We start from the raw sequence: 24,126 nt of genomic DNA, 5'->3' as shown, positions 1-24,126 counted from the left end.
ATATATGTTAACCCATTTTACTCACTGTATTTTAGCTTTCTGGTTCAAAGTGTTCATTGCCGATGACACCAGGAATCCGGTGCAAATTTTATTAAATTTATCAGCACCGATTATTCCTACGTGCACACAAAATACAATCAGTAGTGAAGATAAAATCCCACCGTGTGTATTTTCAGATTTAAAGCAGTAGCATTTCAAATAAAGTGAAAGAATTTTATACTAAAAAATTTGCAAGTGTTACTTGTATTTGTGTCTTTAATTAAACTTTGTGGCGTCTGACTCCCGTTCATGCCACTGCTGAATAAGAGAGGAGGGTTTGACATTGACCAGACTGCCCTGCCCCTGATATTTGTCAGCTCATCCTTTATATTCAGTGGTTTCTCGCACTTTGATGGGCTGCAGTGTAGCGGATATCACTTTGGCCTCACACGCAATAGGTCCCCGTGCATCCGTTTTCTCTCACTCAAAGTTATCTATTTAATGGTGAAATAAAGAGCAATTAATGAATAAGGGAGCCCTTTTGCCAGGAGAATAAATAGCAAATAAAAACAGCAAATGCTGGAAATCTCAGCAGGTCAGGCAGCATTTGCAGGGAGACTCAACTCGCCTCCGATTGTTCATCCACAGCAATTTAAAAAAAAATGTTTCTGCCTGGGATTGAACTTGGGACCTATTGCGTGCAAAGCAAACGTGATAACCACTACACTACAGAAACCTCTGGCACAACAGCCCCCTCAGCGAGGAGCTGACCAGTGAGCTCCCTCTGTGCTGATCGGGAATGTGTTGGCTCTCCTGAAACAAATTCTGTCCCACACTGAGAATTCTCAATCCTTCTCCTCCGCTGCCCTTCACAGAAATGTCACGGATCACCCAGCAACCGTGTTCATTTCCACATCCTCACAGTCGGGCCACAGAGGCTCCTTCTGTCTCCCCGCGATCAGCGAACTCACCCAGGTTACAAATTTAAACCCCAAACACGTGCCCGGCAAAGTGCAGGAGAAGCCAGATAGTCTGTAATCTCGGTCTATCACAGGGAGTATTGGTATTCATGGTGATTACAGCAATTATTAAGCGTCTCACAAACCTCAATTATTTTTCTGCGATGAATTGATCGAGGATTGAAACCAGGTTCGTGCGCCGGGTCTTAACATCTCGCCCACCAGGGAACAGTCACGATGCATGTCGATATATTTATATATATTTATATATGAACCTGAATGTCAATGGCTACCTACCTAGACCTCGTGGCGCCCACGGTAGTGCGTCTAACTTTGAGTGAGAGAAACGCTTCCACAGTGACACCTGTCATGTGTTCGACATGGTTACTGCTTGTACTATTACAAGGTGTGCCACCAGAGGGCACTGCAGTGGGAGACTTGTAGCTTACCTGCACAGGTGTGCCTGGCCTTGTATAAAAGGCAGGCCACCAGGTGTGATCCTCACTCTGTGGTTATCAATAAAGGACTCAGGTCACTACAGTTAAAGAATGACACATTGTCTCATGGAGTCATTATCAGAGCATTTGAAGGTATAACAAGGGAGCCAAAAGCCTCAGAAACTGGAAATTCTACCAAAGCGTCGAAGTCATGCTGTAGGTGCCTGGGACAACACATTGCTCAAAGTTCTCCACACGTGAAGGCAGAGTGTTTCTTCGACAGAAAGACTGGGCATCTTGCGAAGTCATGCCGACTGAAGGGTAAACCTATTTTTAAAGCTATGACTCCAGCGTTCAAAGCTATGAGTAGAAATCCCAAGAGACTACACAGTATGGAAGACCAACAACAGGACGATGCGATGTTAGAGTTACACATCATCAGGAGCACTAGTTTAACGGACAGTGATTCGGAAAGCATCAAAATCCACATAGATGCGTGATTTCCAACTGGAGAAACCCAAGATGGAGCAGCGAGGCTACTCGGGAGAGTAAATTCCTGTGGTTGGTCATATCACTGTACCGATCGGTGAAATATAAAGATTAATTTTAGAACTTGCCTCGAATAGTAGTGAAAAGAGACAAGTCTGCCTTACAAGGAAGACATTGATTAAGCTCACTGAAGCTGGATTGTAGTCAGATTTTCTGTGTGGAAGCGATATTTTCATCAACGGATGAGGTTATCAAGAAGTATCCAAAGGTGTTCTGCGAAACGGACAGTCCGATCAAGGGCTTCAAGGGGAGTGTCAGGGTAGAGAAGGACGCTAGATTGGTTTACTCCAAGTCCCTTTCCGTACCATATGCACTCAAGGAGAAAGTTGAGCATGAACTCAAAAAACTAGAAGGTGTTAACCGTTGCACTGCGGAAACATCTCCACTTTCAGCACAAGATTAACAAAATTAAACCCAATGAGATAGGGAGAAAAGTTCCTCACATGCTCAGGGCAAAATAAATAATTGTCGTTCTACAAAAGAATGAACAAATTTCAGCACCAGGTCAGACGGAAATGTTAAGCGAGCAGGTGGACTGCTGAATCGCACTTTTAAGGAGTTGGTGGTGACAAAGCAAATGGGTTCTGCCTAATGATTCAATATAAGAAATGTCTGCAATAGGATTCGAACACTATCTATAGTGACCAGAACACATCACCTTAGACCACTCGGCCATCATTACTATTCAGTGCTGTGTGTGGCCACCTGCAGGTTGATTTTGAACTTTTGTGTCCTGTCACATGAAATAAATCAGGGCAGCAGGCAGATCTCTGCCTGACACCGGGGAAAGAGTGAGACAGACCTTGGAGCAAGGGTCTGGTTATTGTCAAACAGCAAATGAAATATTAATTCTGGAAGAATAACATTGAAACGAAATATGATCCTGACACCCAGAAACAAGTGCTAAGGCAAAAGGATAAATGCTGCATCCCTAACTACAAAAAATTACTTTCACAAATATTTCTCTGAACAAAAGGTCACAAAACAAAAATGTTCCTTTCAAAGTCATTAAACTCCCGAATTTCCACGCCCCGCGACTCTCCTGAATCAGATGCCTCAAGTTGTGCCGACTCCATCCATATCCCTTTGCTCCAAGGTCTGTCTCCCTGTTTCCCCGGTGTCAGGCAGAGATCCGCCTGCGGCCCTCATATATTTCACACTCTATGAATCTCTCTAATATTCCAACAGCAGCCATGGTTGTGTGAAGGTTTGTATTCTGTTAATCGTCGCCAATTGTTGTGAAAAGTAGAACACCAGGAGGCTGAGTACTGTGAGCTAATCTTTGTGTGATCTTAGTCTTCTTTATTACAACTCCAGAGTGCCTGAACAACATGGCAGCCAACCTTTTATACTGGCCCTGCAGGTGTGGGCAGGTGACCATTAGGACTCCAACATTCACGCCCTCTGGTGGCAAGCATGACATAGTTACATACTTCACATAATTGTTATCGTTAAGAAGTTAGGATTCCAATGAATGCCTGAGTCATCAGAAAGGACCCTGGTTTGTAGGACAAGGCTACATATCAGGAAGGAGCGTAGTTAGATGACAAGGGAAGTGATACTCTGATGATAAGTTTGGAGAATAAAAAGAGTAAATACTGGAAACACTGAGCAGGCCAGGCAGCATCTGTGGAGAGAGAAACAGAGTTAACGTTTCAGGTTAATGACCTTCCATCAGAAGTTGGGCAGTTGTATTAGGTAATACTATTAAAAGTTCCAATTGTCTCGAAGCAGGGGTAAGGAAAAGATATAAAATGTGGCATTTGGAACAGATAGTTTAAATCCGATTAATGTTTGATCAATTTGTACACCGAGATGAAAACTGCAACGTGTTTGAGTTCTTCGGCTAACATTCGCAAAGTTTGGGTGTAAGTACTATTAAGTGTATGTTTCATTATTGTCTGCTTAATAACTCTGACATTTAATGTTGCGGTCCCTATTCCTGCACTGCGTGTGTTCCAGCTCTGTTTGGAGCACCGATCCCTTCAATCCGTCGCTTACAGGGACAGTTGGATTCACCGTTTCTTTGTTTGGTGAAATTTAAAAGATTGAATGCGGCGCACATCTATCTGGTCACCTACTCACTAACCGCTACACGCTGCTCCCGTGAGATGGAAGCACAGTTACTGTTACAAGCTTGAACGCAGGTACAAGCAGAACTCATTCATAGAAAGTCCAAGTCCCTGAGGCACCTGATTTTTTGCACCAAACTCCTTCGCAACGAGTTGCGGTTCGTGTTAGGTGATTTGGGCACATCTTTCCCCACACGACAACACTTCAAACACAACTCAACGGATGCAAAGCGCTTTGGTGCGTCATGAGTTCCTGAAAGGTGTTGTAGAAATGCAAGTCCTTCTTTGCAAAAGTTTGATGCAATTTCAAAATATTTGGGTAAACTGAGGGCTCGTCCGGGATTTGAACCCGGGACCTCTCGCAAATTTCAAGCAATAACCCCAAAGCGAGAATCATACCCGTAGACCAACGAGCCAACTGCTCGATAAACGTGGAGATAAGGTGTAACCATTATTGAAACATTTTTAGTGTGTTGCTATTCTTGATCGGAGGAGCACATGAGATGGAATCAGTGACTTTGCTTTTTCGACCTGTCTTCTGAAGCACCGCACGGTCCAACTCCGACAGTCAATGAGCTGTTGAGACGTTAGTGTATCCAGGCTGTGTGTGGTCACAGAAAGGGGTTTCTGCATTAGTACTGGGTGGGGACAGTATCTTTCCCCTTCTCTCTTCCTCTTGTCTATAACCCTGTGCTTTGGTTTCTGTATTTATTCCCCTGTCTCAGTTTCTAGTGTTTAAAAGGGAACAAAAGATGAAATGGGTCTCACTGTGGAACAATTTCTCTCACTCAAAGTTAGACACACTACCGTGGGCAGCACGAGGTCTAGGTAGGTAGCTGTTGATATTCAGGGTCATATATAAATATATATAAATATATGGACATGTATCGCAACAGTTCCCTGGTGGTCGAGAGATTAAGACCCGGCCGACTAACCTGGTTTCAATCCTCGATCAATTCATCGCATAAAAATAATTGAGGTCTGTGAGATGATTAATAATTGCTGTAACCACCATGAATACCAATACTTTCTGTGATAGACCGAGCTTACAGACTATCTGACTTTTCCGGGCATGTATTCCGGGTTGAATTTTGTAAACTGTGTGAGTTCGCTGATCACGGAGAGAAAGGTAGGAGCCTCTGTGGCCCCACTGTGAGGATGTGGAAGTGAACACGGTGGCTGGGTGATCCCTGACATTTCTGTAAAGGGCAGCGGAGGAGAAGGATTGAGAACATTCAGTGCAGGACAGAAGTTGTTTTAGGTGAGCCAACACACAATGCCGATCAGCACAGACGGAGCTTACTGGTCACCTCCCCTCTGTTGGGGTTATTGTACCAGAGGTTTCTGTAGTTTAGTGGTTATCACGTTTGCTTTACACGGGGAAAGTCCCTGGTTTAATCCCGAGTTTAGTCTCCTGGCAAATGCTGCCTGACCTGCTGAGATTTCCAGCATTTGCAATTTTTTCTCCTGGGAAAAGGGCTCCCTTATTCCTTAATTGCTCTTTATTTCACTTCAACAAATAGATAACTTTGACTGAGAGAAAACGGATCCACCGGCGACCTTTTGCGTGTGAGGCCAACGTGATATCCGCTGCACTGCAGCCCATCAAAGGGTGAGAAACCACTGAATATAAAGGATGAGCTGGTCAACGTCAAACCCTCCTTTCTTATTTACCAGTGGCATGAACGGGAGTCAGACGCCACAAAGTTTAATTAAAGACACAAATACAAGTAACACTTGCAAATCTTTTCACTATAAAATTCTTTGACTTTATTTGAAATCCGACAGCATTGAATCTGAAAATACGCACGGTGGGATTTTATCTTCACGAGTTATTTTATTTTTTGTGCACGATAGGAAAAACCGGTGCTGCTAAAGTTGATAAAAGTTGCCCCAGATCCCTGAAGACTTTGAACCAGAAAGCTAAAATACAGTGAGTAAAATGGGATATGGCTTTCGAGTTAAGATGTAAAGCACAGGCCAAATGATTTGAATTATGGAATGTCCCTGAGTTAGCATTTGTTTGATTGAGCAAAAGAAGGTGAGGGGTTAATTAATGATGGTTTCCCGTGAAAGCAAGAGAAAAGTTTTCGAGCAAACCATTCGGTGACTGTCCGGTGAGCGCTGTTTGTGATACCTGGTGGGAATGGGCGGGGATTTTAAAGCCCTTGTCTTGCAGAACCTTCATATAGACGAACATCTCCAGCTCACTGTGTCGGTCTCATGCTGTAACGGTAGTGTGTTTGATTCCAAATGAGAAGGTTGCGTGTTCAAATCACGTTAGGGTCAGTGTTTTTTTGGATATTTTTCTTCCAGAATTAATATTTCATTTGCTGTTTGACAACAACCAGCCCCTTGCTGCAATGTCTGTCTCACTGTTTCCCCGGTGTCAGGCAGAGATACGCCTGCTGCCCTTATTTATTTCATGTGACAGGACACAAAAGTTCAAAATCAACCTGCAGGTGGCCACATGAAGCACTGCATAGTCTGGATGGCCGAGCGGTCTAAGGTGGTGTGTTCAAATTGCAGTTTTCTCTGAAGGAGAGGGTTCGAATCCCACTTGTGACTTTTCTGATCTTCAAGCGGAACCCATTTGTTTTGTCATCACCAACTCCTTAAAAGTGCAATTCAGCAGTCCACGTGCTCGCTTAACATTTCCGTCTGACCTCGTGCTGAAGTTTGTTCATTCTTTTGTGGACCATCAATCAGATATTTTGCCCTGAGCATGTGAGGAACTTTTATCCCGATCTCATTGGGTTTAATTTTGGTAATCTGGTGCTGAAAGTGGAGATGTTTCCGCAGTGTAACGGTTAACACGTTCGCCTCACACGCGAAAGCACCTCGGACGGAAATTATTTCTGAAGCTTTCTCATGCATGTTTAGAGGAGAGTTTGTTCTCCTGTGAAAGGTCAAGAGATCAAAAGAACGTAAGAGTTAGGAACAGGAGTCAGCCATTCGGCCCATTTTCAAGTTTTCAAGATCTTTCCGCCCGGTTTCGGACCGGGGACCTTTCGTGTGTGAGGCGAATGTGATAACTACTACACTTCAGAAACACTATGATAGAATCTATCACAGGATAAAACCACAGCTCTAACCTACACAGCTAGCCTATAATTCAGGAACTTGTTTCAAGAGAATAGAATGAGGGTGCTATATTTAAGAAGGCTGTAAGTGTGGCCTTCGACAGCGTGGACCATTTACCACGCCTCGGGAACCTACTATCAGCAAGGGCAGACTTCGAAGACGAGGTCCAACACCGCCTCCAGTGTGCCAGCACAGCCTTCGATCACCTGAGGAGGAGAGTGTTTGAAGACCAGGACCTCAAATCTGGCACCAAGCTTATGGTGTGCAGGGCGGTGGTGATAACTGCTCCGCGGTATGGATCCGAGACATGGACTATATACAGCAGACATCTCAAATCACTGGAGAAATACGTCCAGGGCTGTCTCCGCAAGATCCTGCAAATGTCCTGGGAGGACAGACGCACCAACATCAGTTTTCTCGATCAGGCCAACATCCCCAGCATTGAAGCACTGACCACACTAGGCCAGCTCCGTTGGGCTTGCCACATTGTCCACATGCCCAACACGAGACTCTCTGAGCAAACGCTCCACTCAGAACTCCGACACGGTAAGCGAGCCCCAGGTCGGCAGAGGAAACGTTTCGGCCACACCCTCAAAGCCTCCCTGATAAAATGCAACATCCCCACCGGCACCTGGGAGTCCTGGTTCCTCAGGTAGAGTTGCCTGTGCTGCATAATCCGTGCCGGATCGATCATCCTCTGCCACGTGGTATGTCACAGCACGTTTGCACATTCACTGAAGGTACTCCATCGTTGTGCAGCCTTTGCACACGTAGTGCTTGAATCGATATTGATGGGCCCGAGGATTATCCCCTCAGCACCAACACGGTGCTAATAGATTCACATCGATCCCCGATGGCGGACTCTGAATCATCACAGGTCTTGCAGCCCCTGAAGTTTAGACCCTGCCATATGCATTTCGGCCTGCTAGCGACATTATTTTATGCACAGTACTTGCCGATGAGCTTCGATGTTGAAAAGATATCTGTTTGGTGTTATCGTCCGTGGCCATGCATGCCTGGGCGATCGCGATGGCCCTGCTCTGGTCTCGGGTTTCAGCAGGCAGCAGCTTTCGAAGAATGACCTCGTGGCTGATGCTCAGCATGTAAAAGTCCCACAGCATTTGCCCCAACGCAGCTCCAAAATAGCAAAGTCCCGCGAGGTGTCTCAGGTCAGTGAAATTAATCCGCCAGGTCCTGGTCCCCGGAGCGATGGTGCGTGTTAAAACGATATCTGGCCATGAGGATACTCTCCTTCGGCTTTAGGTAGTCCTAAACCAGTGTGCACAACGCTGAATATTCCTTCTCCTTTGGTTTTGTCGGTGTGAGCAGATTCTTGATGAGGCTGTATATTTTAGGCCCACAGATGGTGAGGAGAACCGCCCTGTGCTCGGCCACGTTAGTGTCTCCTTCCAGCTCGTTGGCCACAAAGTACAGGTCAAGCTGCTCGACGAAGGCTTCCCAATCATCATCCTCTTTGGATCTCTCTAATATTCCAACAGCAGCCATGGTTGCGTGAAAATTCGAATTCTGTTACTCGTCGCCAATTGTTGTGCATAGAAGGACTCCCCGAGGCTGAGTTCTGTGAGCTAAATTTAGTGTGATCTTAGTCTTCTTTATTACAACTGCAGTGTGCCTGAACTACATGGCAGCCAACCTTTTATACTGGCCCTGTTCGTGTGGGCAGGTGACCATTAGGACTCCAACAGTCGCGCGCTCTGGTGGCAAGTATTACATCGTTACATACTTCACATAATTGTTATCATTAAGAAGTTATAATTCCAATGAATGCCTGAATCATCCGAAAGGAGCCTGGTTTGTAGGACAAGGCTACATATCAGGAAGGAGTGTAGTTAGATGACAAGGGAAGTGATATTCTGATTATAAGTTTGGAGAATAAAAAGAGTAAATGCTGGAAACACTGAGCAGGTCAGGCAGCATCTGTGGAGAGAGAAACAGAGTTAACGTTTCAGGTTAATGACCTTCCATCAGAAGTTGGGCACTTGTGTTCGGTAATACTATTAAAAGTTTAAATTGTGACGTAGCAGTGCTAAGGAAAAGATATAAAATGTGCCATTTGGAACAGATAGTTTAGAATCCGATTAATGTTTGATCAATTTGTACACCGAGCTGGGAACTGTAACGTGTTTGAGTTCTTCGGCTAACATTCGCATGGTTTGGCTGTAAGTACTGTTAAGTGTATGTTTAATTATTGTCTGCTTAATAACTTTGACATTTAATGTTGCGGACCCTATTCCTGCACTGTGCGTGTTCCAGCTCTGTTTGGAGCAGCGATCCCTTCAATCCGTCGCTTACAGTGACAGTTGGATTCACCGTTTCTTTGTTTGGTGAAATTTCAAAGATTGAAAGCAGCGCACATCAACCTGGTCACCGACTCACTAACCGCTAAACACTGCTCCCGTGAGATGGAAGCCCAGTTACTGTTTCAAGCTTGAACGCAGGTACAAGCAAAACTCATTCACAGAAAATCCAAGTCCCTGAGGCACCTGATTATTTGCACCGAACTCCTTCACAAAGAGTTGCGGTTCGTGTGGGGTGATTTGGGCACATCTTTCCCCACAATACAACACTTCAACACTTCAAACATAACTCAATGGCTATAAAGCGCTTTGGGGCGTCATGAGTTCCTGAAAAGTGTTGAAGAAAAGCAAAACCTCTTTGCAAAAGTTCGATGCAATTTCAAAATTCTTGGGTAAATTGAGGGCTCGTCCAGGATTTGGACCCGGGACTTCTCGCAAATTTCAAGTATCAACCCCGAAAAAAGAATCATATCCCTAGACCAACGAGCCAACTGTTTAACAATTCTGAAGATAAGGTGTAACCATTATTGGAGCATTTTTACTGTGTTGCTCTTCTTGTTTGGAGGAGCACATGATACTGAATCAGTGACTTTGCTTTTTCAAACTGTCCTCTGAAGCACCGCACAGTCCCACTCCGACAGTCAATGAGCTGTTGGGACGTTAGTGTATCCAGGCTGTGGGTGGTCACCCCGAGCGCAGCAGAGGGGTTTCTGCATTCGTTCTGGGTGGGGACAGTATTTTTCCCCTTCTCTCTTCCTCTTGTCTATAACCCTGTGCTTTGATTTCTCTATTTATTCCCCTGTCTCAGTTTCTAGTGTTTAAATGTGAACAAAAGATGAGATGGGTGCCACTGTGGAACAATTTCTCTCACTCAAAGTTAGACACACTACCGTTGCAACACGAGGTCTAGGTAGGTCGCCGTTGATATTCAGGATCATATATAAATATATATAAGTATATCGACATGTATCGTAACTGTTCCCTGGTGGTCGAGGGGTTAAGATCTGGCGCGCTAACCTGGTTTCAATCCTCGATCAAGTCATCGCATAAAAATAATTGAGGTCTGTGAGACGATTAATAATTGGTGTAATCACCATAAATACCAATACTGTCATGTATTTCACACTACTGTACATAACTGTACCTTACCATGCCATACGTGACTGTAACCAGAGATGACCTGTAACCACAAACTTACCTTACCACCAGGGGTGCATTTGCAGCAGACACTGGATACGTTTCCCAGACAGGTATATAAGGATAGGTCTCAGGCAAGTGTGGCATTCGAGAGCTGTGTAATAAAGCTGCAGGTCCAGAGTGAACTTGACTTCAGTATGTGCCTCGTGTGAGTCTGTATTACAGGGTCAGGACTTTTCAGTGGCGACGAGTTACGGGATTGCAGAATCCACAGAATGGCGACCAACGGCTCAGATGAAAAATACAATGCTGGAGATAATTGGGAGGACTTTATAGAAAGGCTCCAGCAAAGCTTTGTAACCAAAGACTGGTTAGGCGACAATAAGGCAGACAAGAGAAGAGCCCATCTCTTGACCAGCTGCGGCGCGAAAACATACGCTTCAATGAAGGACCTGCTGGCACACGAGAGACCAGCAAGCAAGCCGTTTGAAGAATTGATCACACTGGAAAGAGACCACCTGAAGCCAGCAAGCAGCCTACACATGTAAGCTACCTCGGACCCGTGCCAAAGCTCCCCGTACATCGAGCACAGGCTCAGGAAAACCCCGGGGGAGAGGATATCCCGGTAACTGGGCCTTCCAGCTACACTGAACAAGTGCCCGTTTTGAAACTTTCCAGTGTAATAACTTGCAACTGGCGCATCCAACAGTCAGGATGGCCGAGCGGTCTAAGGCGTTGTTTCAGGTCACTGTCTCCTCTGGAGGCGTGGGTTCAAATCCCAATCCTGACATTCAGTATTTTTAATTACAAACTCATTTGTTTGGACACCACTCTGAAGTGCTTTGCGACATCCATCGAACTTAATAAAATGACGCCATTTCAATTACAAACAGTGATATCAAAGTTGCTTCTCAAACCGGGAATCGATCCTGGGTGGTTGTAGCGAAAGGAATGGTTTTGTGAAGCATTGAAATGTGCCCTCTAAATATCTCGCACTGCTCATTTAAAAACACAGTTAAAATTTGTTTCAGTGCATAAGAACGCAGGATCGAAGGGCCAAATGGCCGACTCCTGCTCCTGGTTTTTGTGTTCTTATACAGAGCACAGAATAAATGATTAAATGATCAACTCTCCCTCAGTTCGCATTTCTTTCATTGTGCAAAAGAAGATTATGGGTTCATTAATGATGTTTTCCTGTGAAAGCACCAAAAAAGTATAAGGAAAATAATTAGTCCAACGTGGGGTTTGAACTCACAACCCTGAGATTAACAGTCTCATACTCTACCGACTGAGCTAGTCAGGATTGCTTAAGTTGCATCTTCCTGTCACTGATCGCTGCCAGGGATCTCGAAATTCAAACCTCGAAACTGGTTCTGCTGATTTCCAAGCCCATTGTATTGCAGAACCTTCATTTCGATGAACATCTTCACCGCACTGTGTAGGCCTCGTGGCGCAACGGTAGTGTGTCTGACGGTAGATCCGAAGGTTTTGTGTTCCAATCAGGTTGGGGTCACTGTTCTTTCAGACATTTGTTTTCCAGAATTAATACTTACATTGCTTTTTGGCAATAACCAGACGCTTGTTCCAAGGTCTGTCTCACTATTTTCCCGGTGTCAGTCAGAGATACGCCTGCTGCCCTCATTTATTTCACATAACAGGACACAAAAGTTCAAAATCAACCTGCAGGTGGCCACACACAGCACTGAATGGTCAGGATGGCCTGACTATTATCCGTACCACAGTGGATAACCTCAGTTTTCCAACATTATACTCACTCTGACAAACTACTGCCCAGTCACTGAGCCTATCGATATCGCTTTGCAGATTGTTTGTGTCTTCCTCATATCTCGCTTTCCCACCGATCTTTGGATCATCTTGGCTAAATTACCAACATGCAGAGCACAGAACCAATTATTGACCGATTGACTTTCCGTCAGTTAGCATTTCTTTCATTGTGCAAAAGAAGATTATCGATTCCTTAACGATGTTATACAATGAAAGCAAAATAAAAGTTAAACGAAAATAATTTGCACACTTGAAAGGAATATTTTTGTTTGGTGCAGTTCCGGTCAGAGAGAAGTTGTGAAAGGAACTTTTTGCAGAGAGGGATTGAGTATTTCAGCTTGTTGCTGAACATTTCTCTCTGGGCAAAGAATTAGGCACAGTTTCTGTAGTGTGGCGGTTAGCACATTCGCCTCACACACGAAAAGTTCCCGGTTCAAGCCCGAGTGGAAACATTATTTCTGAAACAAAAACTGGTTTAAAATGTTCATTGTTCATGTGACAATGGCCTCCTTCCGTGCTGTAAACTTCTCTGATTCCATGATGAGCATTGAACATTTAAAACCAGTCTCCTAAAATACAGAGTGTGTAAAATCAGAAAAGGAATAAAAAAATTCCTCAATGATTCAAGTTTCACAAATTATTAAAATTGAGTTGTTGAAGTTTCGACTGTCCCTCAGTGATCATGTTAGCATTTCTTTCATTCTGCTAAACAATGCTATCGGTTAATACCAGCAGATAAAAGCCGGATTTCAAACCCGGAAACAACTCATTCATTATTCACCCTTCCCAGTTCCAGTGCACAGAGGGTTTTTCATCCTCCATCCCAGAAACTCAAATCCGACTTCTGACATTCCTTATTTCTAATTACCAACTCATTTGTTTTGACACCACTCTGAAGTGCTTTGGGTCATCTGTGTAATTTAATTAAGTTACTTCACTTTAATTAAAAACGGTGGTAGCAAAATTACTTCTCTAACTGGGAATCGAACCCCGGTAGCTGTCGTGATCAGAATGTTTTTGTGAAGCATTTAAATATGCTCTCTAAAAATCTCGCATTCCTAATTTACAAATAGGGTTACCATTTGTTTCAGTATGAAAGAAGGAGATTGAAAATGACAACAAAAACACCAGGCAGCGACTACATTAAGACAAATTCAAACTTTTCACAAAGTTGGTTTTCCGAAGTAACGGCTGAGCTAATGTTGGCACTAACCAGTCCCATCAGAATTTTAAATGCTTCTCTGAGATCGCCGCTCATCCTTCTAAATTTCAATGTATAAAGACCCAGTTGATCCAGTCTCTCCTCATATGTCAGTCCGGCTTAACCCTTATCCTTAGACTGTGTCCCCAGGTTCTGGACTTCCCCAACATCGGGAACATTCTTCCTGCATCGAACCTGTCCCGTCCCATCCAAATTTTAAATGTTTCTATGAGTTCCCCTTTAATCATTCTAAACTCCAGTGAATACAGGCCGAGTTGATCCAGTCTCTCCTCATATGTCAGTCCTTCCATCCCGGCAATCAGTCTGGTGAACCTTTGTTGCACTCCCTCAATAGCAAGAACGTCCTTCCTCAGATTAGGAGAACAAACTGAACACAATATTCCAGGTGGGGCCTCACCAAGGCCCTGCACAACTGCAGTAAGACCTCCCTGCTCCTATACTCAAATCCCCTCGCTATGAATGCCAACATACCATTTGCCTTCTTCATCGCCTGCTGTACCTGCATGCCAACTTTCAATGACTGATGAACCATGACAACCAGGTCTCGTTGCACTGCCCCTTTTCCTAATCTGCCGCCATTCAGATAATATTCTGCCCTAGTGTTTTTGCCCCCAAACTGTATACCTCACATTTATCCACATTTTACTGCATCTGCCATGCATTTGCCCACTCGCCTAACCTGTCCAAGTCCCCCTGCAGCCTCTTAGCGTCCCCCTCACAGCTCACACCGCCACCCAGATTAGTGACATCTGCCAACTTGGAGATATTACACTGTTACATGTTACAATGAACATTCTGAATCAGACACCTCAAGTCAAGTGCGTGCAATGGGCAATGGTTCAACAATTTACATAAGTACGTAAGGAGCAGGAGTCGGCCATTCGGCCCCTCGAGACTGCTCCACCATCCAATAATAACGTGGCTGTTCTGATCCTGCACCCCTGCTCTTTTTATACTCCTCTCGAGTTTCTGCAGTGTCGAGTTCTCGCTATCTGTCCTCAGCTTACCTTTTTCCTTTATCTTACCCTGTGTGTCCCTTGAGGGATTTTTATCCCCTATCTGACTTTACTCACTCTGTGTTTTAGGAGACTGGTTTAAAATGTTAATTGCTCGTCATGGAATCAGAGAAATTTACAGCACGGAAGGAGGCTATTCGGTCCATCGTGTCCGTGCCAGCCGACAAACAGCTCCCCAGCCCAGTCCCACTTTCCAGCTCTCGGTCCGTAGCCCTGTAGGTTACGGCACTTCAGGTGCACATCCAAGTACTTTTTAAATGTGCTGAGTGTTTCTGCCTCGATCACCCTTTCAGGCAGTGAGTTCCAGTGATTTCCCCTCAAATTCCCTCTAAACCTTCGACCAATTACTTTAAATCTGTGCCCCCTGGTTGTTGACCCCTCTTCTATGGGAAACAGGTCCTTCCTGTCCACTCTATCCAGGCCCTTCATAATTTTATAAAACTCAATCCTCTCCCCTCAGCATCTCCTGTTCCAAGGAAAACAAACCCAGCCTATCCAATCTCTGCTCAGAGCTAAAATTCTCCAGTCCAGGCAACATCCTCATAAACCTACTCTGTAACCTCTCCAGTGCAATCACGTCCTTGCTGTAATGTGGTGATCAGAACTGCATGCAGTACTCTAGCTGTGGCCTAACAGTTCAAGAATAACCTCCCTGCTCTTGTATTCCAAGCCTCTGTATAATCGATCTGGACAGCAGCCTGTCCTGTCGAGAGGTGATCGTGGGAGGGTGAGCCTTCGTGGAATCGGAGAGGAGGAAGTTCTCTGCTGATCAACATGCAGTCACCCACAATTCCTCATTCTTTGGGCGGGACTGTGTTACTGTAAGTTGGGGTGGATTACTGAAAGAGTCCATGTCATTACTGGCTTGCAACAAAAGCTATTTACCCAATGTGGGGCTCAAACGCCCAACCCTGAGATTCAGAGTTTTATGTTTGACCAAGTGAGCTGGCTGGTCTTGGCAAAGCTATGGATGCTTGTTGTATCTCAAATCTTGTGGGTAGATTAATTATTGAAATAATGGTTCAGTATCTCACAGACTTGAATTATTTTTGCCATCTTGTCATCGGGAACATTCTTCCTGCATCCTCGTGAACCTTGTCTGAACTGACTACAATGTAAGTATATCGCTCCTTAAATAAGGAGACCAAAACAGTTAGCATTTCTTTCATTTTGCAAAAAAAGATTAATTCCAGTGAAAGCAACATAAAAGTTTAAGGAAAATAATTCACCCGATGTGGGGGCTCGAACCCAGGACCCTGAGATTAATAGCCTCATGTTCTACGGACTGAGCTAGCCGGGCTTCTCAACATTGCTCCTGTCAATCACCTTCAGTTACTGGTCAATGGTGATCCCAGGCTGTTGATGGCGGGGGATTCGGCGATGGTCATGCCGGTGAGAGCCGGGCCTGCTTCAGTTGCATCTTCCTGTCGCTGATTGCTGCCAGGCGCCTGATGGATACGCCCCGTGGGTTTATCTCGAACTTCAAACCACGAAACAGGTTCTCCTGAATTCCAAGCTGTGTACGGAGATCAACCATCAAAAGCTCTGTTATTAACCACAGGGGGTCCGGCAATTTTCTGATCGCAATGCGCTTTCAGTCCTTGTCCTTAAAATTGCGGACGTGTAAATTGGGGAGTTGAATGACTTTGAAAGGAACATTGTTGTTTGGTGCAGTTCCAGTCAGAGAAATGTATGTGAAAGGAACGTGTTGCAGAGAAGGGATTGAGCGCCTGTTGGCGGAAACATTTTTGAAATGAAAACTTGTGGACGATAAAATGGAACAAGAGCAGTCCAGGGTACATTGTCACATGATACAAGCTATCTCGGATCCGGACCAAAGCTCCCCGTACACCGAGAACAGGCTCAGGAAAACCCCGGGTAGAGGATATCCCGGTCACTGGGCCTTCCAGCAACACTGAACAAGTGCCCGGTCTGAAACTTTCCAGAGTAATAACTTGTAACGAGAGCATCCAACAGTCTCTTGGGATCCCTTGGAACTTCAGGTGATGCGCTCCCTGGTGGTGAAACATGGGAGTGCATGCTTTACAGAGACACAACATCACTCCCCCGCCAAAGTCAAAGTGAAAACTATTTACAAGGTGAGGCGGTCGGTAGCCTTTCTTTCCCTGGTGGACCGCCTCGGTACAAATGTCTGTTCTGGTGTGTTGGCTGTGCCCTCGCTGAGCTGGCGTGTTGTTGGCCCGACAGGGCTGCTGGTTGAGTCTGGCCTTGCTGGTCTGTTGGGTGTGATGGGTTCGATTTCCGATCCGTGGTGGTGTCGTTGATCCTTTGGGTGTGTGTTGCGGGTTCGAAAAAGGTGGTGTCTGCTGTAGGTTGTTCAGCGCAGTCTCTGAACCGCAGCCTCGTTTGGTCCAGGTGCTTTCTGCAACTTTGTCCATTGTCTAGTTTGACGACAAACACCCGACTCACTTCTTTAGCTATCACAATGCCCGCGATCCACTTGGGACCATTTCCATAGTTTAGCACATACACAGGGTTATTCAGATCAATTTCCCGTGACACAGTGGCGCAACCATCATTTACATTTTGTTGCTGACGCCTTCTCTCTACCTGATCATGCAGGTTGGGGTGGACCAGCGAGAGTCTGCTTTTAAGTGTCCTTTTCATGAGTAGCTCAGCCGGGGGCACCCCTGTGAGAGAGTGGGGTCTCGTGCTATAGCTGAGCAGTACTCGAGACAGGCGGGTTAGGAGTGAGCCTTCTGTGACTCGTTTGAGGCTCTGTTTGATTGTTTGTACTGCCCGCTCTGCCTGCCCATTGGAGGGTGGTTTAAACGGGGTCGAGGTGATATGTTTGATCCCATTGCGGGTCATGAATTCTTTAAATTTGGCACTGGTGAAACAAGGCCCGTTGTCACTGACCAGTATGTCAGGCAGGCCGTGGGTGGCAAACATGGCCCTCAGGCTTTCAATGGTGGCGGTGGCGGTGCTTACCGACATTATTTCTCATTCAATCAATTTTGAAAAAGCATCCACCTCCACCAGGAACATTTTACCAAGAAATGGGCCTGCATAGTTGACATGGATCCTCGACCCTGGTCTGGAGGGCCAGGACCACAAACTTAGTGGTGCCGCTCTGGACGCGTTGCTCAACTGAGCACATACACTGCATTGCCGTACACAGGACTCTAAGTCAGAGTCGATACTGGGCCAGCACATGTGGTATCTCGCTAACGCTTTCATCATTACTATACCCGGGTGTGTGCTGTGGAGATCCGAGATGAACGTCTCCCTGCCTTTTTTTCGCAGAACTACGCGGTTACCCCACAACAGGCAGTCTGCCTGACTGGACAGCTCCTCCTTTCGCCGCTGGAACGGCTTGATTGTCTCTTGTATTTCAACGGGGATGCTGGCCCAGCTTCCATGCAATACACAGCTTGTTATTAGGGACAGCAGAGGATCTTGGCTGGTCCATGTCCTAATCTGGCGGGCCGTGACAGGTGATTTATCATTTTCAAATGCTTCCATGAACATCAACAAGTCAGAGGGCTGCGCCACCATCAACAAGTTTGCAGGTTGCGCCATTTCCACCCCCGTTGTGGGCAATGGTAGCCGACAGAGCATCCGCACAGTTCTCAGTGCCTGGCCTGTGGCGCATGGTCTAGTTATACCCTGAGAACGTGAGTGCCCGCCTTTGTATGCGGGCTGAGGCATTAGTATTTATCCCCTTGTTTTCAGCGATCAGGCATGTGAGGGGCATGTGATCGGTTTCCAGCTAAAAATTTGAGGCCAAACAGGAACTGATGCATTTTCTTTACCCCGAACACACACGCTAATGCCTCTTTCTCAATCATGCTGTAGGCCCTCTCGGCCTTAGACAAGCTGCTGGAAGCATAGGCTACAGGTTGCAACTTCCCTACAATGTTAGCTTGTTGTAATACACACCCGACTCCGTACGACGACGCGTCACATGCTAGCACAAGTCTTTTACACGGGTTATACAATACAAGCAGCTTGTTGGAGCACAAAAGGTTGCTGGCTTTGTCAAAAGCAATTACTTGTTTTTTTTCCCCATACCCAGTTCTCACCTTTGTGCAATAACACATGTAGGGGCTCTAAATGGTGCTTAACTCCGGTAGGAAGTTACCAAAATAGTTGAGGAGTCCCAGGAATGACCGCAGCTCCGTGACGTTCTGTGGCCTGGGCGCGTACATGATAGCCTCTGTATTGGCGTCTGTGGCCGAATGCCGTCCGCCGTGATCTTTCTCCCGAAAATCTCCACTTCTGTTGCCTTGAAGACGCATTTCGACCTCTTCAGCCGCAGCCCTACGCGATCCAGTCGCTGGAGGACCTCCTCCAGGTTTTGTATGTGTTCGACGGTGTCCAGACCCATAACCAATATGTCATCCTGAAAGACCATCGTGTGTGGTATCGACTTGAGTAGGCTCTCCATGTTTCTCTGGAAGATCGCTGCAGACGACCGAATTCCAAACTGGCATCTGTTGTCGCTGAACAGTCACTTTTGCACGTTGATGCAGGTTAGGCCCTTCAAAGACTCCTCCAGCTCCCGCGTCATGTAGGCCGAAGTCAGCTCAAGCTTGGTGAACGCCTTGCCTCCTGCCAGCGCGCCAAATAGGTCGTCTGTCTTAGGTAGCGGGTATTGGTCCTGTAGCGAGAAACGATTAATAGTTACTTTATAATCGCCGCAAACCCTGACCGTGCCATCACTTTTGAGTACTGGAACAATCGGGCTGGCCCACTCGCTGAATTCCACTGGGGAGATGATGTCCTCGCGTTTCAGCCTGTCCAGCTCGATTTCCACTCTCTCCTCATCATATGACGTACCGCTCGCGCCTTGTGGTGAAAGGGTCGTGCCTCTGGGACCAAGTGGATCCGCACCTTCGCACCGGAAAGGTTTCCAATGCCTGGCTCAGAAAGTGAAGGAAATTTGTTCAGAACCTGGGTACATAATGCCTCATCGACATGTGATAGCGTTCGGATGGTATCCCAGTTCCAGCGCATTTTGCCCAGCCAGCTCCTTCCAAGCAGTGTTGGGCCATCTCCCGGGACAATCCAGAGTGGCAGTTCGTGCACCGTGCCCTCGTAGGTGACCTTGACCATGGCGCTGCCCAGGACAGTGATAAGCTCTTTGGTGTACACTCTCAGTTTCGTGTGGATGGGGCTTCGGGCTGGTCTGAATGCGTTGTTGCACCACAGTCTCTCAAACATCTTTTTACTCAAGATGGACTGGCTAGCGCCAGTGTCCAGTTCCATGGTTACGGGTAAGCCATTCAATTTTACAGTTAGCATTATAGGTGGACATTTCGTCGAAAATGTGTGCACCCCGTGTACTTCAGCATCTGCCTCCTCTCTCTGAGGCTCGAAATTGCTTTGATCCACCATGGACCGATCTTCCTCTGCCACATGGTGGTTAGCAGGTTTTGCAGAGCTTTCAGCTCATTCGCAAGCTCGTTGGAGATGCCCCATTGTTCCACAGCTCTTGCAAACATACCCTTTGAAGCGGCATGAATAGGCTGAATGGAAGTCTGCACAACACCAACAAGGTGTGAATTGCCTTGCACTCATCCTTTGTTGGAGACTCTGAGTCATCTGGGTCACCTGAGGCCTGCTCGCAGTTGCAGATTCGTGGGTTCTGCCCTGTACATTTCTTCTCACAAACACAGTTCCAGTTAATTTATGAACATTGCTAGCACTTGTGTGCTGAGAGATTTGTTTGGTGTTTTCACTTGTGGACATAAATACCTTTGTTATCGCAATGGCCTTACTGACGATCGGTGTCTCTACAGCCAAAAGTTTTCGTAGGATGGTCTCGTGGCCAATGCCCAGTACAAAAAATTCTCTGAGCATTTGCTCCAGGTAGCCATCAAACTCACATTATCCTGCAAGTCGCCTTAGCTCGGAGAGGTAGCTCGCCACTTCCAGATCTTCAGTTCGCTGGCACGTACAGAACCGATACCTCGCCATAGCACGCTCTCTCTCGGGTAAAGATGGTCCCGAACCAGTGTACTCACCTCCTCATACGACTTACCTGTGGGTTTCACCAGAGCCAGAACATTCTTCATGAGGCTGTAGGTCTGAGCCCCAAAGACTGTGAGGAGGACCACTCTCCTTTTTTGCAGCACTTCCTTCTCCGTCCAGCTCGTTCGACATAGACTTCCCAGTCCTCACCGTCCGAGAACTTCTCCAGGTTGCCCAAAGTTTGCTGCATCTTTGTGTTGGATTCGTATTCTCGACGCCAGTTATTGTGTTCCTAACACAGATGAGGCTGCACACAGGGACGTTAAAGTAACAGTGACCTCAGTCTTTAATAAGACACTCTAGAGTGAGAAACTGGCCTTAGGGGCCGGCTTAAATACAGTGCTCCCAAGGGGTGTTGGGATCCCTTGGGACTTCAGGGGATGAGCTCCCTGATGGTGGAACATGGGAGTGCATGCTTTACAGATACACAACACATTCTTTGCCTCAACTTTGCTTTCTGCCAACATCCCTTGTATTTAACCTTCGCCGCACCTCCGCCACAATCTCTCCCCGCTCCTCCACCACGATCTCTCACAGTTCGTCCACCACGATCTCTTGTCACTCCTGCGCCACGATCTCTCACCGTTCCTCCACCACGATCTCTCGCCGTTCCTCCACCACGACCTCTCACCGTTCCTCCACCACGATCTCTCACCGCTCCTCCACCACGACCTCTCACCGTTCCTCCACACTGACCTTCCCGCTCCTCCGCTGTACCTGGGTCCCGCCGATGTTCCTGCCTACCCACGCACAAAACAGCGACCTATGTTTTGATGACGTGCAGCAGAGCAGGACTCCAGCTGTCCTGGTTAACCCTTGCCACTGGACCAAGACCTCGCTCTGTCAAGCCCGTGTGGTGGCTGGTGTCCAACGGTCACACCACGTTAAAACAATCCACCCACAGGCATCTTCCACCCTTTGATTAGAGTTCAGAACTGGAACATCGGGTCCTTCATTGAAACACCTGCGAACCCATGTGGAAGTCAGCCTTCCTCGTTCGAGGACCCGCCTATGATGATGATGATGATGATGTGTGGGACCTTAGCAAATGCCTGCTGGAAACCATCAGATTAAATCTAGTGAGACCCATCCCTTGATTCAGTTTTCACTGGCCTTGCCTTAGGAAGGATATATTGGCGTTGGAGGGAGCATTGTTTCGGTTTCCCAGAATGATACCTGGATTCCAAGGTTTAAATTAAGATATGAGATTACACCCACTGGAAATTAGAGGGTCGAGCATTGATTTGATCAAAATTTTCAAAGATAATAAGGGAAGAGATATAGTAGATAGAGAGAAATGATTCCCGCTGGTTGGGGAGTCCCAGACTAGGGGCCATAGTCTAAATATTAGAGACAGACGTTTCAGGAGTGAAATTCGGAAACATTCCAACACACACATGGTGGGAGAGGTTTGGAATTCCCTTCTGCAAAGGGCAGTTCGTGCTAGGTCAGTTGTTCATTTTACATCGCATTTTGATCAAAGGTATTAAGGAAGATTGTCCAAAGGCGGGCATATGGAGTTTGCTCACAGATCAGCAATGATCTCATTGAATGGCGGAACCGGTTCGAGGGGCTGAATGGCCTCCTCCTGTTCCTGTGTAACAGGCTTGAGCGGCTGAATGGCCTCTTCCTGTTCCTGTGTAACAGGCTCGAGGGCCTGAATGGACCTCTTCCTGTTCCTCTGTAACAGGCTCGAGAGGCTGTATGGGCCTCCTCCTGTTCCTCTGTAATAGGCACGAGCGGCTGAATAGCATCCTCCTGTTCCTGTGTTAGAGGCTCGAGGGGCTAAATGGGCCTCCTCCTTTTCCTGTGTATCAGGCTCGAGGGGCTGAATGGGCCTCCTCCTGTTCCTGTGTGTAAGGTCTCTGAAACAAAGGGAGGTGATATGAGAAAACATAAACTAAATGGTATTGTGTTAAAAGAGAAGCAGCAGGATTGAGTGATTTACACACAGAAATCTTTGAAGCTGGGTAGATAAGTTACTAAGTTGTTTAAAAAGAATACAGGGCCCTTGGCTTTATATGAAGTGAAATAGAGGACACCAGCGAAGAAGTTGTACCATACATTTTCAATCCCGGTTTAGGCCTCAGTTGGAGAACTGTTTACAGTTCTGAGCACCACAATTTAGGAAGGATATCAAGGCATTGGAGAGAACGTAAGAAATATATAAGAAACATTTTCTATTGTTGTAGAAGACACAAACACAGGCATTCATCGAGAATCAACATGCAGGTGACCACACACAGATTAAAGAGCCAGAGAGACCGACAGAATCGGGTAACACCGGCAAATAGACAAGAGATATTGACAAGGACTGAAAGCACTTTGCGATCAGAAAATTGACGGCCCAGCTGTGGTTAATGACACGGATTTTGATGATTGATCTCCGTACAAGCCTTGAAATTCAGGAGAACCGGTATCATGGTTTGAAGCTCGAGATAAAGCTCGAGATAAAGCCACGGGGCGATACCAACAGGCGCCTGGCAGCAATCAGCGACAGGAAGATGCACCTTCAGCAGACCCGGCTAGTTCAGTCGGTGGAGTATTAGGCTTTTAATCTCCGGGTCGTGGGTTTGAGCCCCATGTTGGGTGAATTATTGTCCTTAAACTTTTATGGTGCTTTCACTGGAAAACATCATTAATGAACCCATATACTTCTTTTGCACAATGAACAAAATGCGAACTGAGGGAGAGTTGATCATTTGATCATATGTTCTGTGCTCTGTATGAGAACTCAAGAACCAGGAGCAGGAGTCGGCCATTTGGCCCTTCGAGCCTGCCTTCTTTTGCAATGAAACAAATTATAACCGTGTTTTTAAATGAGCAGTGCGAGATATTTAGAGGGCACATTTCAATGCTTCACAAAACCATTCCTTTCGTTACAGCCACCCAGGATCGATTCCCGGTTTGAGAAGGAACTTTGATATCATTGTTTGCAACTGAAGTGGGGTCATTTTATTAAGTTCCATGGATGTCCCAAAGCACTTGCGAGTGGTGTCCAAACAAATGAGTTTGCAATTAAAAACACTGAATGTCAGGAGTGGGATTTGACCCCACACTTCCAGAGGACACGGTGACCTGAACACAGCACCTTACACCGCTTGGCCATCCGGACTGTTAGAAGCTCCAGTTACAAGTTATTACTCTGGAAAGTTTCAGACCGGGCACTTGTTCAGTGTTGCTGGAAGGCCCAGCGGCCGGGATATCCTCTCCCCCGTTGTTTTCCTGAGCTTGTGCACGGTGTCCGGGGAGCTTTGTTCCGGGTCCGAGGTAGCTTGCATCATGTGACAATGCACACCGGAATGCTCTTGTTCCCTTTTATCGCACATTAGTTTTTGGTGCAAAAATAATATCTCCAGTGGAGACAGTGATCTAAACACAGCACCGCATACTGCTCGGCCATCCTGACTACTCACTGCTGTGTGTGGCCACCTGCAGGTTGATTTTGAACTTTTGTGTCCTGTCACATGCAATAAATGAGGGCAGCAGGCGGATCTCTGCCTGACACCGGGGAAACAGTGAGACAGACATTGCATTTTGTTCAGGTTTCATCACAGCAATATCCGCAGTC

The 24,126-nt window shown here is 46.3% G+C and overlaps 2 non-coding genes across 2 annotated transcripts; both read right to left on the bottom strand.

The window, feature by feature from the left end:
- Nucleotides 1-642: 642 nt before the first annotated feature.
- On the bottom strand, nt 643-715 carry trnaa-ugc (transfer RNA alanine (anticodon UGC)). Its single transcript has one exon. It is a non-coding gene; the product is annotated as a tRNA-Ala (tRNA).
- Nucleotides 716-11,765: 11,050 nt separating this feature from the next.
- trnan-guu (transfer RNA asparagine (anticodon GUU)) lies at nt 11,766-11,839 on the bottom strand. Its single transcript has one exon. It is a non-coding gene; the product is annotated as a tRNA-Asn (tRNA).
- Nucleotides 11,840-24,126: the final 12,287 nt, after the last annotated feature.

Source organism: Pristiophorus japonicus, unplaced genomic scaffold, assembly GCF_044704955.1.
Source record: "Pristiophorus japonicus isolate sPriJap1 unplaced genomic scaffold, sPriJap1.hap1 HAP1_SCAFFOLD_70, whole genome shotgun sequence".
Taxonomy (NCBI): domain Eukaryota; kingdom Metazoa; phylum Chordata; class Chondrichthyes; family Pristiophoridae; genus Pristiophorus; species Pristiophorus japonicus.
Note: the sequence above shows the minus strand (reverse complement) of the source record. Positions and strands in the feature narration are given on the sequence as shown.